At 28.8% G+C, this 20,707-nt stretch overlaps 1 protein-coding gene across 8 annotated transcripts in view; it reads right to left on the bottom strand.

Annotated features, from left to right (window-relative positions):
* Nucleotides 1-20,707, bottom strand: part of LOC145297666 (uncharacterized) — a 1,332,115-nt gene that overhangs the window by 135,952 nt on the left and 1,175,456 nt on the right. The window lies entirely within an intron of this gene.

Genomic DNA, 20,707 nt, shown 5'->3' with positions numbered 1-20,707 from the left:
CGGTCATAATCTGTCTGCTGAAATTTTGGCCCACAAATTGTTTTTCAATCATCGGGTCTCATGCTATACTTTTAATTTTGATTCTTTATACACTTTTTCTGCAGTTATCTGCAGATGATCCATTAGAATACAAACATATCTCTTGAGCCTTTTTCTTCTCTTCCAAAAGATTGGTAATTGTAGAATCATTTTCATCAAACCAATCCCTATGTTTACAGCCAAGAATTTCAGCTCTTTTGCTTGTGACTTGAATCGTTCCCAAGATATATTATGAGATATTAATAAATGAGGTATTAATAAATTAGATATTAATAAATTAGATCCTAAGAGTTTCACATGCTTCCTTATTTTGTAATTTGCAGGCATTGATGCGTTAATGTACTTTTACTCCATTGGTGCTGACATTTTTCCTTATACACCACTAGCTGCCAAATACTGGACAGACGCATCATGGATTTGAAAATAAAAATGTAATATAACCTATTTGATAGACATTTATTCATGCTGATGTAATATGATATGATACTCTGACAGTGGTGTCATTCCTTTGGTCGTCAGAATTCCAGGGGAAGGAAAAGTGTAAACCATAGCTCGTCGTTGGTTGCCAATCAGACAGAATGGGTATGGTCACCAGGTAGCTGGCGGATACTGGTCATATGTTAAAAAAAAAAAAATACAGCCACAAACGTTTTCAAAAATAATGAAAATAAACTTATCCATTTGAAGAAATCCTTAACAAGTTTCGATCTGGAATTGTGACAGTCAATTTTAAAAATGAAAGTATACACATAAGTGTATGTGAGGGCTGGACCATGTAAGGAAGAATGAAGAAATTAAAAATCAGTTTGGCATCAACCTTTTGATAGAGAAAGATTGCGTCACCTCTCGGTCGACCACCAAAAGAAGAGCGAACAGAAATAAAACAAAATTTTTATTTTCTATAAAAGCACTCTTGAAAGACAAAGAAAAGCAACCACCATTTCTTATTGTCTCAATGAAACTTGAAACGAATTATTTCATCATTACAAATTAAAATGCAAACTCAAAATCAGAAATTACCATATTGAAAAACATGAGTGAGAGATATTTGCACCTTCGTCGTAGTGTGCCCCCCCCCCCGAGAAGGCAGAATTCAACATAAGATTTTCCATAGAGTCTACTGGATTCGACTTATTATTCAGACATCGTACATCTTAAAGGAAATCACCGTGTTGTTATGAATTAAAAATCAAATATCTGAAAACTTCATTCATCTGAATATACAAGCAAGGAAATAGTAGGTGCAGAAATTATATTTCTTCTTGGTTAAATTGGGATGTTTTTATTAGTCTTTTGAAGAACTTGGACTGTACGTTCCTTCTAACATTGTAATTTGAACTGTGAATGATTTTATAAGTTCTAATGGTGCACATCAGCCTACACAATGATCTGTATTTCTTTTGGAAGCCACAAGAACTTTGTATCGTGACACTGCGCCCTGCAATCAAGAACTTTAAGTGACTCTCATTTCTCCTCATCATTATCGATTATTCCTTCTTTCTTCCTTCTTTCTTTGAAGATGTAATATGGTGCCTCATAGTTCTTTTTGCAATTACAAGAACATTGCATGGTTTTCCCCAGAATGTGCTGCTGCCACCGCACACAGAAATCACTTTTTCCATAGCTACCAATGTAATAGATGTACTGAGACTAAAGCTGCTTTTAGGACTGCCAGCAACCACTGTAAAAGAGTAATAAAAAATTGCAAGAGAGCTACATGCTCAGTCCGTTAAATCCAAAGTAGCTGAGCAGCGGCTTGGTTCCCACCAGTTTTGGCAAATAGCAAACAGGATCCTGAACAGAAGCGTGCGTTCTATCCCAACCATCATCAATGGACATGAGGTCATCTCGTCAGCATCAGACAAGGCCAAACTATTTGCCAAGAACTTTGCAGCTAATTCTACCCTAAGCGACGAAGACCATCAACTCCCAGTATTTCCTCCTATAACAGACAACACACTATGCAACATACAAATATCTGTGCATGAGGTCGCCAAGCTAATCAAGAACCTTGATTCCAGTAAAGCAACTGGCTCTGATGCCATTCCAGTGATAGTGCTGAAAAAGCTCTAACCAGAACTTGCTCCCATACTTACAAAACTGTTTAAGTGTTGCCTTAAGGAGAAGTGCTTTCCAACACCCTGAAAAAGCTCATCAGTATGCCCTGTATTTAAGAATTCAGGCGAAAAGTCATCTCCCTCTCAGTACAGACCAATAAGTCTCCTGTGTGTTATGAGTAAGTTGCTGGAATCCATATTAAATAGAGAAATAGTCAACCATCTCAGCAGGAATAACCTTCTTAGTGACACACAATATGGTTTCCGCTCTGCAAGATCTACCGCAGATGTGCTGATGGTTATATCCCACAGGATTAGTGAATCTCTTGACAAAGGCTTCCTTTCTAGGGCAATTGCTCTTGACATATCAAAGGCCTTCGACAAGGTATGGCATAAGGGTCTACTTCACAAGATTTCCAGCTACGGTATAACTGGAAATGTTTTCTCAATCATTAAGTCATTTCTCTCCGATAGGCTCATAAGAGTAGTGGTAGATGGACAAAAATCGGAGGCCTGCAATATAAATGCTGGAGTCCCTCAGGGGTCAATCCTGGGCCCAACTCTCTTCCTGATCTATATCAATGATCTCCCAAAACATATACTTAAATCATTCGTTGACATCTATGCTGATTACACGACCATCTATGGCAACACATCAAAGGCCGTAAATGACAAAGTTTCTGATTCTCTCTCCTCTGATCTTGAGCGCATGGTACAGTGGTGAAAGAGGTGGCTGGTTACTTTTAATGCATCCAAAACAAAGCATCATCAACGCTCTTAACCCCATCTGGCATCAATTGAAATGGATGGCTCTCGTCTTGGGGAAGCTCCATGTTTTGACAAGCTTCTGGGTTTGACCTTTACTCCTGATCTTAAATGGAACACGTACATCAGGTCTGTTGCCAAGGATGCTGGAAAAATGGTAGGATCTTTCTACTGCTCCAGAAGATATCTCACTGCTGATGCAATTCTCTATCTATATAAAAACCAAGTACATCCAAGGATGGAGTACTGTTGCCACATCTGGAGCTGCTAAAAACAGCCTATCCTGCCTTGACAGAGTACAAAATAGACTTTGTGGCTTAGTGGGGGATGCCCTTTTCTCTTCCCTGCAACCTCTCTCGCACAGAAGAGACGCTGCGAGCCTGTCTTTGTTTTATCGTTATTTCCATGGCAAGTGATCGTCTGAGCTCCAATCTCTGGTCCCCCCTCGCCAATCTTTCACGAAAAACACCCGTATAGCTGAAACCACTGTCAATAATTTTCCCCACTCATTATCTGTGCCTAAATCAAAACAGATTCCATGAACAAAGCTTCTTTCTTAGAAGTTGCATGCCTGTGGAACTCTCTGCTGTTTGCCTGTTTCCCACCTGACTACAACTTGGATGAAGTCCAACATAAACAAATTCCTGATAAGCCACCCTCTTAAGTAAGACACTTTATCAAATCTCCAATACTAACGATTACTGCGATATTATCCCATTGATTACTGTACATGCAATAACCCTTATCTTCGAATGGCCTTGATAACTGGTGACTACCATGGAAAAAAAAAATTGAGAACAACAATAATAAAGAACAAACAACCTCAATATGACTTCACGGTACAATCTTATATAATTGCCATTTTTATTGACAAGAGCAAAAAGCCTTTGGTCCATTGAAGATGTCAAACTTTCGATTTCATCTGATGAAATGTCTTTGGCAGCAGTCAGAATAGCATTCCAGAGGTCATCCTTGGAGTAAATACTTTGTTTCAAGATGCTCCACAGATTTTCGATGGGATTTAAATCTGGAGAACAGGCTGGCCATCACATTATTTTCCCATGTCTGGCAAAGACTCTTTCCAAATATTCAGTAGCTATCCTTGCAGAATTAGACGGTGCATTATCATGCATGAATACCATCCTTTTCCGGTATGCCAAATTTTTCTTCTTGTGTCAGGGTTCCAAGTGTTCCTAAATGAAGTCAATGTAGAGTTTGGTGGTAATTTTCACTCCATCTACGACTCTGAATGGTCCTACCAGCTCATTGCCAATGATTACAGCCCAGAACATCACACCACCACCTTCTTGTTGATGCCTGATTCTTTGGGATGTAGACCCTCATTATGGTACCATCCTCCCCTCCACCCATCGGATCCATCAAGGGTCACTTGACACTCATCGGTGAACAAAACAGTTTGAAAATTCCCCTTCATGTGATTTCTTGCCCACTCCATCCTCTTTTTCTTATGGATATCCTTCAATCAGTGGCGTAGCTAGACCTTTTGCCGTCCGGGGCGGTAGTAAAATTTGCCCCCCCCCCCCCTTTTGGGTGCCCGGAAAATTCGTCCATGGATAATTCGTCCATTTTTTGCTAGGTAGGAAAACTGGTCCATTATTATTAAGTTAACATTTATTCTGTAGTTGCTTAATTTTCATACCTTGCGAAAATTAGTTCTACGGTATCTAATTTTCCTAAATTCAATTAAATTAAAATTAAAATATGAAAACTGATTTTTAATATTTTTTATTCATTTGAGATTTTATCTGTTTTCCTTTTGTTTTAAGTAGATGGTGGGTGATTTTGTCCGATCCCCCAGCTAGCAATTGTAAAGTTTACAAGGAGTTATAAAAAGTATGCTACAAAAACAAACGTTTGATACTTTCAAAGTCTTAGCCTCATGAATTGGACAGTAATAAAATTAATGAATTCAAACTTTCGCATCTAATGTTATTTCCTCTTTGATGTCGGTGTATATACACTAGGCACCGCCAAAAATGGCCGAAAAATAAAGTTGTTGTTGTTTTTTAAAACGAAATTACATTTATTAAAATCCATGATTTCTGAGTAACTTTCTTTTTCCAGAAAGATAAAATCCTGAATTTTATCATATAGAAAGCTGAATAATGTAAAACTTTTTCTACTATTTTTAATTAAATTTTAAATGTTAAAATTTCCCCAAAAGTTAACAATTGACATTTTTTGTCTTGCACAAAAAGCGTATATAAATATTTTTCAAAAAAGGTTTTTGAAAGAATTAAGTTGTTTATTTTTAGTCTAACTAAGATTTAGAGTTATTTTCTATGAGAATATGCAAAAATATTATAATATAAGTACCTGGATTTCAAATAATTCCACTTATTCATATAGGCAACCAGTTAATTCGCATCGATTTGATAGTGTTTACGTTCCTATTTATTTTTGTAGTTGATAAAAAGCAAACTACGGAAGACCAAACTTGCACAAAAAAACTTATTTTTCACTGAGGGAAATTTCAATGTATTATTAACGCTGAGGCTGGCCAGCACCAGATGGGTGACCATTTTGATGAGTTTGGTTTTTAATGTGTATGTGTGAGGGTTAGGCTCCCAAAAATGGAGGAGAGGGGGGTTAAAGCACAATAAAAATTAAAATTGACCCAGTCTAGAAAGATTTCTCCTTCATTGAACGAGGAAGAACTGTAGGGCTTTTTGACTACATAAGCAACCCCGAGGCTGGCCAGTACCAGATGGGTGACCATTTCGATGAGTTTGGTTTTTAATGTGTATGTGTGTGGGGGGTCAGGCTCCCCCAAATGGGGGGGGGGAATTTAAAGCAGAATAAAAATTAAACTAAACTACATAAGCAACCCTGAGGCTGCAAGTGTACGGGCCATACTAAAATAATAACTTTATTTAGAAAGCCATTCTTAACATGGGGGGGGGTGTTCAACTATTCTGCATTTTCACCTAATAATTGAATAAAGAAGGTTTAACCATTTTTTTTACGGTGCATATTTTTCGCAGTATAAAAAAAGTACTGTTTCTAATTTAAAATTAATTTTTCACTGTAAAGTTTCGTTTATGGCAGACAGATGAACAAATGTCCGCTATAGTTTCGGTAAAATAAAAATAAACACGTGTAATAATAAAAATAATAATAAATTTTTATTTACCATCCATAATTTTGTCTCGCAATGAAAAGAGAAGCGTCTCGTTTCTATGTGAGTGTCACCAACCAAAATTGGGTACAACTGTACTGATTCACGCTTGCACCGGTTTTGGCAGTCACGGAAATCCCACCAAATTATTTCAGCGCGTATGGTCCACCGTAGTCGAAAGGCGGCAAACGTTATCAAAAAACTGATGATATTTTTAACACAAAGGGCACAATATTTATCGATTTTTTTTTTTGTATCGATTCTTCAAAGAATTCCCTGTTTAATAATGGTCATGCATTATTCGGCTCGCTAAAAAAAATTTATTAATTTATTTATCAAAGATTTTAAAATGGCTTTTTTTGTATAAATATTTAAAATTTTTTTTTTTTTTTTTGCTTAGCTTAAATTAATTATTTTACTTAACATATTCACGGAATTTCACACTCCAAAAGTCAAAAGCAGAATAATTAAACACAATCAAAGTTCTGATATTCAGACGTCAAAATAAGGTATGTAAACAAGTGTTTTTTTTTTTTTTTTTTTTTTAAATCTATAATCCTGTCCCTTACAACAACGGAATATGTTTTGTTTAGTTTCAGATGATTATTTTAAGCATATTTGGTACCCCCCCCCCCACAAAACAAGGGGGGGGGTTGTAAGCAAAAAAATATATATAAATATCGTTTATGAAAAATAAGTACACTGTTATAAAGTTCATTCTTCTCTTAATAATCGCTGAAAATTTTGTATTGATTTTTGGTAGATTTTTAAAAAGACGGTCCGTCAAAAAGTACTTACCCCCCAAAATTCCGATTTTTTATAACCTTTTTGGTATAAAATTTCATATTTTTTGTCAGCTTTTGTTTATTTTTATTTATTTATTCTACTTTCTATTTTTACTCTCTCAAAATGCCGCCCCCTGAAATATGCCGCTCGCAAAATAGGGACACTTTTTTGCGATTCCAATAACTACAAAAGTTCCCATTTTTTACAAACTTTTCGATATAAAATTTCAGATTTTTTGTTAGCATTTTTTTCGATTTTCCCCTCTTACCATCTCAAAATGCCGCCCCCCCCCCGACGCTCAGAAAATAGGGACACATTTTTTCTGATTCCAATACCCCCCAAAATTCCGATTTTTTACAACCATTTTGGTATAAAATTTCATATTTTTGTTAACTTTTGTTTATTTTTATTTATTTTTTCTACTTTATATTTTTACCCTTTCAAAATGCCGCCCCCTCAGGTGTGCCGCCCGAAAAATTAAATTAAAAATTTAAAACAATCGGTTTTGGAATCGTAAACTAAGGACACATTTTTCCAATTCCGATACTTCCAAAAGTTCCGATTTTTTACAACCTTTCCGGTATCAAATTTCAAATTTTTGTTAGCTTTTATTTATTTTTTCTATGCTTACCCTCTCAAAATGCAACCCCCTCGCATGTGCTGCTCATAAAATAGGGACACATTTTTTCCGATTCCAATACCTCGAAAAGTTCTGATTTTTTAAAAACTTTTCGGTATAATATTTAAGATATTTTGTTAGCTTTTATTCATTTTTATTCATTTTTTTCTATTTTTACCCTCTCAAAATGCCGTCTCCACTCATAAAATAGTGGCACATTTTTCTGATTCTGATAACTCCAAAAGTTCTGATTTTTTAAAACCTTTCCGGTAAAAAAATTCCGATTTTTGTTAGCTCTTATTTATTTGTTTCTATTTTCTATTAAATCTCTCCAAATGCCGCACCTGACGTGTGCCACTCATAAAATAGAGACACATTTTTCTGATTCCAATATCTCTAAAAGTCCCGATTTTTTACAACCTTTTCGCCATAAAATTTCAAATTTTTTGTTAACTTTCATTTATTTTTATTTATTTTTACCTTCTCAAAATGCCACCCTCTGGCACATGCCGCCCAGGCCGGATCGCTACCCTCCCTGCTACGTCACTGTCATCAGATTATATACAACTCGGTATCACATGAAGATTTTCCCCCAGAGGTTTACATTTGATGGGATAGAGTTAAATCGCACATTTTCGCAGGTGAATTCGGAGTTGGTTGACCCGAACCCTCCCACTCATTTTGGAGCGAAAATATCATATACATACACACATATACATTTGATTAATAAATATGGTAATTCATTGAATTTTATTTTCATAATTTATTTTTCTTATTTCAATTATTGTTCCATGCATACTAAAATTTCCAATTTTAAAGATAATATATATATATATATACACACACACACACACAACACAAAGAGTATTAAAATACTATAAAAAATTTAAACTAAAAATCTTATAGTAAAATCCAACACATTCCCAACCCTTAAACCTTAAAAAGAATCAATGGTGTATATAAGTTTAAATGCCTTTTGAATGAATGTAACTCCAATAATAATAATAAATCTAAAAGTTCTATGACCTCTACCCTATCCAACCATCTCACCATGTAAACTATATCTCAACTTATCAACCCTTACAATAACATAACTGCGACCCTCTTTGAATTTAAGGTATATACTAGTTAAAAACACTAAGATAATACATTCTGAAACAAAGTAAAATAAATTAATAGTCAAAGCTATCTTCATCAAAACCATTACTGACAATAATATTGTCTATAAAAGCTATCATACTATTTCAAAATGTTTAATGTAATACAATTTTATATTGTACTAATTCTAGCATCATATAATTTAAATTTATGTAATTGACACTGGAATAGTGTCAAAATGTTCTCCCAGCATTCACAGCTACTTTTTAAAAATCTCTTCTTTTCTCTAGTTTTTTTTATTCATTTACTTTTTCCGTTGATGATGAGATTAAGAATCGAAAACGTTTGTTATACATATAGAAAATATAATAATAAAATAAGAAGGATCATAAGAAATCGAAAAAAATAATTAAAGTAAAATAAAACGTGGTTTTATGATTTATGTTTAATTCATATGTAAATTTGAGTACCGATTTATTTTGGAAAGGGTGTATTATATGATAATTAAATTTTTTAAAGAGTTAAAATGTCAACATATAGTAACCAAATTGGTTGGGATAAAATAATTTGTTTTCTAGCTTAGACATGTTGAAATTACTAAAGATTGGACCTAACACAGAACCCATGGTGACTCCATCTTTTTGTATGTTTGTATGTTACCATGATGTCGTTTTTCATTGAAGGTTAACAAATATATATGTATTTATAAATGTAGTAATTTAATAGATGTTCTGAATTTGAAAACAATATTTTAATTTTAAATGATTATATTTACCCATTTTCAAAGTGCACATTTTCTCTTGATAATAAATGTAAAATGTATTCAGAAGGCTTTATCAATGAAAAATCCAAACTGCCGACATGAAAACTGTTTTCTTAATTTTACTCAATTATCCTTTTTTTTATACAAGCAGGCCAATAATAAAAAATCTACTGATTACACCTTTGCTTAAGCAAAACACCAAAATCCAGACCAGAAGAGACTAAAGAAATGGGTTCATTTTATTATCGCATCCACTAAATAATAATGAGTTCTGTATTTATGTGTATGTAAGTGTGTGCACATGTATTCTTCTGCATGACAATTGTCAGAAAATGAATTGGACGAGAAGAGTGGAAGCAAAACAGACAAGAATGATATGTAATACATAAAAGAGTTTCATAATTTGCATATATATAATTATATAGTAAACAATTACATTTTATAACTGATTTTTTTAATTATACAATTATGACATAATAATTTGAATATATATAATTATATAGTAAACAATTACATTTTATAACTGATTTTTTTAATTATACAGTTATGGCATCATAATAATTTGAATATATATAATTATATAGTAAATAATTACATTTTATAACTGATTTTTTTAATTATACAGTTATGGCATCATAATAATTTTAATATATATAATTATATAGTAAACAATTACTTTTAATAACTGATTTTTTTAATTATTCAGTCATGGCATCATAATTATTTGAATATATATAAATATATAGTAAACAATTACATTTAATAACTGATTTTTTTAATTATACAGTGATAACCTCATAATGATTTGAATATATATAATTATAGTAAACAATTACATTTTATAACTGATTTTTTTAATTATACAGTCATAGCATCATAATTTGAATATATATAATTATATAGTAAAAAATTACATTTTATAACTGATTTTTTTAATTATACAGTTATGGCATCATAATAATTTTAATATATATAATTATATAGTAAACAATTACTTTTAATAACTGATTTTTTTAATTATTCAGTCATGGCATCATAATTATTTGAATATATATAAATATATAGTAAACAATTACATTTAATAACTGATTTTTTTAATTATACAGTGATAACCTCATAATGATTTGAATATATATAATTATAGTAAACAATTACATTTTATAACTGATTTTTTTAATTATACAGTTATGGCATCATAATAATTTGAATATATATAATTATAGTAAACAATTACATTTTATAACTGATTTTTTTAATTATACAGTCATAGCATCATAATTTGAATATATATAATTATATAGTAAAAAATTACATTTTATAACTGATTTTTTTAATTATACAGTTATGGCATCATAATAATTTTAATATATATAATTATATAGTAAACAATTACTTTTAATAACTGATTTTTTTAATTATTCAGTCATGGCATCATAATTATTTGAATATATATAAATATATAGTAAACAATTACATTTAATAACTGATTTTTTTAATTATACAGTGATAACCTCATAATGATTTGAATATATATAATTATAGTAAACAATTACATTTTATAACTGATTTTTTTAATTATACAGTCATAGCATCATAATTTGAATATATATAATTATATAGTAAAAAATTACATTTTATAACTGATTTTTTTAATTATACAGTTATGGCATCATAATAATTTTAATATATATAATTATATAGTAAACAATTACTTTTAATAACTGATTTTTTTAATTATTCAGTCATGGCATCATAATTATTTGAATATATATAAATATATAGTAAACAATTACATTTAATAACTGATTTTTTTAATTATACAGTGATAACCTCATAATGATTTGAATATATATAATTATAGTAAACAATTACATTTTATAACTGATTTTTTTAATTATACAGTTATGGCATCATAATAATTTGAATATATATAATTATAGTAAACAATTACATTTTATAACTGATTTTTTTAATTATACAGTCATAGCATCATAATTTGAATATATATAATTATATAGTAAAAAATTACATTTTATAACTGATTTTTTTCATTATACAGTTATGACAACATAATAATTTGGATATATATAATTATATAGTAAACAATTACATTTTATAACTGATTTTTTTTCATTATTCTAGAAGTGTAAGCCATTTTGAGTTTCAGATGGTTCGCTGTTACACACAAGTCCTGGTAGGTGACTTGTTTGTAGTAGACAGTTCCACAGAACAAAATATTCTTACCGTGTCGAAGCATGGAAAGAACATGTGAAATTGCTCCAGAAAAGGTTTAATATTTATGAAGCAATTCTGGTTCCTGATTGGTTTGTAGCAGAAAGTGAATTAATTTGATTCGTCAGTTCTTAGCAGCATCGTTTATAAATAGAATCGTCCGACTGTGTGGGATCATACCCCATTAAAAACTGAAATATTGCAACATCCTCCCTATTTTTTATAATGGGGAAGTCCCTTGTGTTTGTTCTGCTCAAAAATAAATATATATTTTTATATTTACTTAAGCATAACAAAAATTAGAAATCATTTGGATCTTAGAATTTTAGCATTTAAAAAGACGCCATTTTTAATTGTGCTCAAATGTCAAAAAGGAAAATTACGATTTTTTTTTTTTTTCTAAGCAAAAGTATTAGTAGGTTAAAGTGTTAATACAAATAAAAATGGATACAGTTTAACGTCTTGTCCAGGACTATTTTTGTTTTTTTTGATATATAGAAATCTATATACTCTGAGCATTACCCCTAGGGGTTTCCGCTGATATTCATGCAAAAAAGTAAGAGCCTTCTCATAAGTGGAACTTCGCTGGTCTGTATTTTTTTAATATATAAATCTATATACATACAGGGCAGTGAAAGAAAAAAAAAAAAAATTATTCAGTCGAATTCACCAACAAGTTTTGAGAAAAAACATAGTTTTATCCGTGTCGCCAGTTTCGTAAATACATCAGCGATATTTTGTTCTGATGATATGTAATTCAAAATAATGGAGTGCTTTTTTATCTCGTTTTTATGAAATGGTATTTTATATCTATATGCTTAGATCTTTGGTTGATTATCGTGTTCTGTGCTAAGACTATACTGGCTTGATTATCACAATTAATTACTACGGGGCTTGTAATCAATTCTGGCTCTAAAATAGTCTTCAGGATATTTTTAAGGTAGAGTGCTTCCTGGGTCGTGTGTGTGAGCGCGATAAATTCTGCTTCACACGTAGAGAGAGATACAATCTGTTGCTTTTTAGATTTCCATGAAATAATAGGCCCATTTTCTGAGAGTTTGAAACAATATCCAGATACATTCTTGCGATCCTTGTCGTTTGCCCAGTCTGCATCCGAAAAACCTTCTAATTTTAGGGGATTTCTTGATTTTCTAAATACTAACTTCTGTTCTTTGGTTCCTTTTAAATAACGTAGAACTTGTTTAGCTCTGTTTAAATCCTTCATTGTCGGTCGTGATAATTTTTGTGACAGTTTTGTTACTGTATAGCATATGTCGGGCCTGGTTGCAGTCATTAAATATATAAGACTACCTATAATTTCGCGATATTGTGTGTCATTTATTATTTCAGATTCTGTGTGTATATTTTTATTGATATCATTTTCGACCGGTGTAGAGCGTTTCTTGCACTCTCCCATTCCAGATTTTAATAGTATTTTGTCAATGTATCTCGATTGAGTCATCGTAACAAGTCCTTTGCTTTAAGTAAATTCTATCCCCAGAAACCAGGATATTTTGCCAAGATCGGTCATTTTGAATCTTTTACTTAATTTGTTCTTAATATCAGTTAACATTATGTCACAATTTGATGCGATTAAAATATCATTGACCTACAAAACCAAAATCAGTAGTTTATCGTCTTTGTGTTGGGTATATAAACAGGGGTCTACAGCGCATTGTCTAAATTGTTGTTGAATAATATAATCATGGAATACTGTGTTCCAACACTGAGCACTCTGCTTTAGACCATATAATGACTTGTTAAGTCGCCAAACGCTATTTTTATTTTTCATTATAAATCCCTCCGGAGGGGTAATATAAATTTCACAGTTTATTGGGGCATTCAAATAAGCATTTTTTTACGTCCATTTGATGGATGTTTAGGTCATATTGTGATGCGACTTGCAGTAAAATTCTGACTGCCGTTAGGCCTGTGGTCGGTGAAAACGTAGAAAAGTATTCTTTACCGTAAATCCGAGAGCACCCCTTAGCAACAAATCTTGCTCTGCACTGTTCTATGCCCGATGCTGTACTCTTTTTTTTTTTTGTAAAAACCCATCTGGTAGAAATAACATGTTTATTTCTTGGGAGAGGCACTACCGTATAGGTATCATTTTCGGTTAAGGCATCTATTTCTTTTTTCATGGAAATTCTCCATTCATCACAATGTTCTGAATTAATTGCTTCGTTGAAGCTTTTTGGCGCATTTACCATTGAACAACAATAGTCGATTTGATAATCCTTTATATTGTCGACCACAAAAAAATCGGGTCGTCTTCTATTTCTTTTGGGATATCTCTCGACTTTATCATCATCATCATGGACACTCTCGTCTTCGTCATTTTTATTGTTTTCGTTTGTTCTAATTATTTGAGGTAATATAATTCCATCCTCTTCATATGACGGGTTTTCGTCTTTACAATTAAATGTGTCTATGAATTTTACACACCGGATTCTTTTTATTTTATTTTTTTCGGGAAAAAATATTAAATTGGCTGGACTGTTTTTATCGTATCCAAGAAAATATACCTCTGTCAGCTTTAATATTCAATTTACTCTTTTTCTCTATATATGAGAAGCAAGTTGAACCAAATATATGCATTCTGCTTAAATTTTTTAATTTTTTTTTATTTACCGCAGAAAGATTCATAAAGAGTTTTAGATAGTGTTTTGTTAAAACACCTGTTGCGTATATAGGCTGCCGCCATAAATGCATACGTCCAGAGGTTTTTAGGGAGTTTTGATTCAATGAGTAGGCATCTTGCCATTTCAAAAAGTGTCCGCCATGCACGTTCAGCAGTCCCGTTTTGGTGTGGCAATCTAGGAGCTGATGTTTCATGCCTGATATAATGGTTAATTAGTAAAAGTTCAAAGTCTTTATAGGTGAATTCCCTACCGTTGTCAGAGCGAATACACTTGATTTCACCGTAGGGGGCCATGTCGGCTAGATATTTCTTACTTGCTAGCAAGGGATCAGATTTATTCTTTAAAAAGTAAACCGTTATTAAACCTGAATGGTCATCTACGAAATTCAACACATATTTATAATGTTCTCTGGCCATCGGTTCTACGGGACCGTTCAAGTCACAATGCACCATTGATAGGATTTTTCTTTTTTTTTCTGGTATCTTGTTTTGATAGTTTGTCATTTTCCCTTGCGTACAGACATCGCAGTTGAAGGTTTTTGATGTTTGTATTTGCATTCCATCAACTACAGTTGGCAACTTTTTGATATCTGGAATATTGCAGTGTCCAAGAATTTTATGCCATGTCTGTAGATCATGGCAGGCAGTTTTTGATGGGACTACGCTATTTAAATAATATAGTCTTCCATTTTCTTTAATGTCGAATACAGTTCTATTCGGGTATACCAGTTTTGATTTATTGGGGCTAAAGTTTATATTTGCACCTTGTTTTGTGGCAGCTTGTACAGAAAATATATTTTGTTTAAATTTTGGGATTAGAAGAGCATTTTCTAGAATACAGAAACATATTTCACCTTTATTGTTCTTTAGCGAGATTTTCGCATTGCCTCTTTTCAAAATGATATCATTGACTCGACTCCCGTCAGCTAGTTCTACAAAATGATTTTGTGGCTTAAAGTTGGGATCAAAATTGATAAAATCAGATTCCTTTGTAATCACATGTGCCGTGGCCCCACAATCGACAAGAAAATTATTATTGCTTGTTGACGCATCAAATGTACACGAAAATAAAAATGTATGTTCACTAACAGAGCTCTCTACATTTTTAATGTAATCGCCATTTTGAGTCCTGTATCTATATTGGAAACTCTTGTGATTAGGTCAGTTCCGTGTATAAAGAAATAATTTTGGGTTTTCCTTTTGATAAATAATGCTCTCTCAATATGTTTAATGCTTTGCAGCCGTCGTCCAGGGCTTCTCTCATTACCAGTGATATACTTCACTTCGGTCATCTAAACACTGTATTAATTCCGCAAAGACAGTTGCGTTCTTTTCAATGAAGTCGGGGTCGTTTCAGTTTTCAGGTTGTTTTTCTAGTACTTTGTGTAGCTTTGGATTCGTAGATATCTCAGAAATTTAACTTGCCACAATTCGAATTTTGATTCGGATTCATCGAAATAAAGACACGCTGGGCTCATAACCTCTAGAAGTGTAAGCCATTTTGAATTTCAGATGGTTCGCTGTTACACACAAGTCCTGGTAGGTGACTTGTTTGTAGTAGACAGTTCCACAGAACAAAATATTCTTACCGTGTCGAAGCATGGAAAGAACATGTGAAATTGCTCCAGAAAAGGTTTAATATTTCTGAAGCAATTCTGGTTCCTGATTGGTTTGTAGCAGAACGTGAATTAATTTGATTCATCAGTTCTTAGCAGCATCGTTTATAAATAGAATCATCCGACTGTGTGGGATCATACCCCATTAAAAACTAAAATATTGCAACAATTATACAGTTATGACATCATAATAATTTTAATATATATAATTATATAGTAAACAATTACATTTTATAACTGATTATTTTAAAATTATACAGCTATAACATCATAATAATTTGAATATATATAATTATATAGTAAACAATTACATTTTATAACTGATTTTTTTAATTATATTGTGATGACATCATAATCTGAATATATATAATTATATAGTAAACAATTACATTTTATAACTGATTTTTTTAATTATACAGTTATGACATCATAATTTGAATATATATAATTATATAGTAAACAATTACTTTTAATAACTGATTTTTTTAATTATTCAGTCATGTCATCATAATTATTTGAATATATATAATTACAAAGTAAACAATTACATTTAATAACTGATTTTTTTAATTATACAGTGATAACCTCATAATAATTTGAATATATATAATTATATAGCAAACAATTACATTTTATAACTGATTTTTTTCATTATACAGTTATGACATCATAATAATTTGGATATATATAATTATATAGTAAACAATAAAATTTATAACTGATTTTTTTTCATTATACAGTTATGACATCATAATAATTTGAATATATATAATTATATAGCAAACAATTACATTTTATAACTGATTTTCTTTAATTATACTGTTATGGCAACATAATAATTTGAATATATATAATTATATAGTAAACAATTACATTTTATAACTGATTATTTTAATATTATACAGCTATAACATCATAATAATTGGAATATATATAATTATATTGTAAACAATTACATCTTATCACTGATTTTTTAAAATCATACCGTAATAACATCATAATAATTTTAATATATATAATTATATAGTAAATAATTACATTTAAAAACTGATTTTTTAATTATACAGTTATGACATCATAATAATTTGAATATATATAATTCTATAGTAAACAATTACATTTTAAAACTGATTTTTTAAAATTATACTGTTATGACATCATAATAATTTGAATATATATAATTATATAGTAAAAAATTACATTTTATAATTGATTTTTTTTAATTATACAATCATGACATCATAATTTGAATATATATATATATAAAATATTACATTTTATAACTGATTTTTTTTAATTATACAATCATGACATCATAATTTGAATATATATATATATATAAAATATTACATTTTATAACTGATTTTTTTTTAATTATACAGTTATGACATAATTTGAATATATAAAATTATATAGTAAACAATTATATTTTATAACATATTTTTAAAATTATACAGTTATAACATCATAATAGTTATATAGTAAACAATTTCATTTTATAACTGATTTTTTAATAATACAGTAATATCATAATTTGAATATATATAATTATGTAGTAAGCAATTACATTTTATAACTGATTTATTTTAATTATACAGTTATGACATCATAATTTTAATATATATAATTATATAGTAAGCAATTACATTTTAAAACTGATTTATTTTAATTATACAGTTATGAGATCATAATAATTGTAATATATATAATTATATAGTAAACAATTATATGTTATAACTGATTTAAAAATTTTTTTTAAATTATACAGCATAATAATCTTTATATATATAATTATATACTAAACAATTATATTTTATAACTGATTTTTTAAAATCATACGGTTATAACATCATAATAATTTGAATATATATAATTACATTTTAAAACTGATATTTTAAAACTATATTTTATAACTGATTTTTTAAAATTATACAGTAATAACATCATAATAATTATAATGCTGTCTATCAAATCTATAGGACAGTATGTTTTCGTTAATCAATTCCAAAAAATAAATTTTTAATAAATTTTAAATTATAACTGACTTTTAAACATTATACAGTTATAACATAATAATAATTTGAATGCTGTGTGTGAAATGTATAGGAAAGTATGTTTTCTTTAATCAAATGCAAAAATCAAATTGTAAATAATATATTCAAAATTATAATTGATTTTTTTTTAATTATACAGTTATAACATCATAATAATTTGAATGCTGTGTGTTATATTTACAGGACTGAATGTTATCTTTAATCAACCACCCCCTCTAAACATCGTAAATAATAAATTTCAAATTCTATCTGATTTTTTTAAAAGATACAGTTATAACACCATAATAATTTGAATGATATTAGTGAAATCTATAGGACAGTATGTTTTCTTTTCTCAAATCCAAAAAATAAATTGTAAATAATAAATTCCAAATTATAACTGATTTTTTTAAATTATACAGTTATAATATAATTTGAATGCTATGGGTGAAATCTATACGACAGTACATTTAAAAAAATAAATCGTAAATAATAAATTCCAACTTATAACGTATTTTTATAAATTATACAATAATAACATCATAACCAGGTAAATGCTATTAGTGAAGTCTATGTTTTCTTTGAGAGATTCCCAAAAGTAGATTGTAAATAATAAATTCCAAATTATAACTGATTTATTTAAATTATACAATTATAAAATCATAATAATTTGAATACATGTAATTATATATTAAACAATTTCATTTTATAACTGATGTTTTGAAATTATACAGTTAATAACATCCTAATAATTTGAATGCCATGTGTGAAATCTATAGAAAAGTATGTTTTCTTCAATCAAATCCAAAAAATAAATTGTAAATAATAAATTACAAATTATAACTAATGTTTTTTAAAGATACAGTTGAAACATGATAATAATTTGAATGCTGTTAGTGAAATCTATAGGACAGCATGTTTTCTTTAATCAAACAAAAAATAAATTTTAAATAATAAATTCCAAATTATAACTGATTTTTAAAAACATTATACAGTTATATCATAATAATTTGAATGTATATAATTATATAGTAAACAATTATATTTTATAACTGATTTTTTTTAAATTATACAGTTATAACATCATAATAATTGGAATGTATATAATTATATAGTAAACAATTACATTTTATAACTGATTTTTTTAATTATACAGTTATAACATAATTTGAATGTATATAATTATATAGTAAACAATTACATTTTATAACTGATTTTTTTTAATTATACAGTTATAACATCATAATTGGAATGTCGTGTATGTTTTCCTTAATCAAATCCAAAAAATAAATTGTAAATAATAAATTCCAAATTATAACAGATTTTTTTAAATTATACAGTCATAACATCATAATAATTTTAATTCTGTGTGTGAAATCAACAGGTTAGGATGTTATCTTTAATCAAATCCCTTCACAAAAAATCGTAAATAATAAATTTCAAATTATATCTGATTTTTTTAAAAGATACAGTAATAACATCATAATAATTTAAATGATATTAGTGAAATCTATAGGTCAGTAGGTTTTAATATAATCTAAAAAAAAAAATTGTAAATAATACATTCCAAATTATAACTGATTTTTTTTTAATTATACAGTTATACATAATAATTTGAATACTATGGGTGAAATCTATAGGACAGTACGTTTTCTTTAATACATTTCAAAAAATTAATAGTAAATAATAAATTCCAAATTATTACTTATTTTTACAAATTATACAATTATAACATCATAACCATGTGAATCCTATTAGTGAAATCTACAGGACAGTATGTTTTCCTTAATCAAATTCAAAAAATAAATTGTAAATAATAAATTCCAAATTATAACTGTTTTTTTTAATTATACAGTAATAACATCATAATAATTTGAATGCTGTGTGTTAAATATATAGGACAGTATGTTTTCTTTAATCAAATCCAAAAAATATATTGTAAATAAAAAATTCCAAATTATAACTGACTCTTAAAAATTATACAGTAATAACATAATAATTTGAATGCTGTGTGAGAAATCTATAGAAAAGTATGTTTTCTTTAATCAAATCCAAGAAATAAATTATAAATAATAAATTCCAAATTATAATTTATTTCCTTTTAATTATATAGTTATAACATCATTATAATTTGAATGGAGTCTGTGAAATCTATAGGAAAGTATATTTTCTTTAATCAAATCCAAAAAATAAATTGTAAATAATAAATTCCAAATAATAACTGATTTTTTTAAAATTATACAGTTATAACATAATAATAATTTGAATGCCGTGTATGAAATCTATAGTAAACTATGTTTTCTTTAATAAAATTCAAAGAATTGCAAATAATAAATTTCAAATTATACAGTAATAACATCATAATAATTTGAATACTGTGTGTGCAATCTATAGGAAAGTTTATTTTCTTTAATCCAATCCAAAAAATAAATGGTAAATATCAAATTCTAAATTATTACTGATTTTTTAATTATACAGTTATAAAATCATGATAATGTGAATGTCGTGTGTGAAATCTATAGGAAAGTATGTTTTCTTTAATCAAATCCAAAAAATAAATTGTAAATAATAAATTCCAAATTATAACTGATATTTTTTTAAATGATACAGTTATAACATCATAATAATTTTAATGCCGTGTGACATCTATAGAGAACTATGTTTTCTTTAATAAAACCCCCAAAATATACTGTAAATAATAAATTTCAAATTATAACTGATTTTTTCAAATTATACAGTAATAATATCATAATTTGAATTCTGTGTGTGAAATCTATAGGACAGTATGTTTTCTTTAATTAAATCCAAAATAAATTGTAAATAATAAATTCCAAATTATAACTGATTTATTTAAATTATACAGTAATAGCATCATAATTTGAATGCTGTGTGTGAAATCTATAGGAAAGTATGTTT

Source organism: Euprymna scolopes, chromosome 18, assembly GCF_053919585.1.
Source record: "Euprymna scolopes isolate OS-2025 chromosome 18, ASM5391958v1, whole genome shotgun sequence".
NCBI classification, from domain to species: Eukaryota; Metazoa; Mollusca; class Cephalopoda; order Sepiida; family Sepiolidae; genus Euprymna; species Euprymna scolopes.
This window is presented reverse-complemented; position numbering and strand designations above follow the sequence as displayed.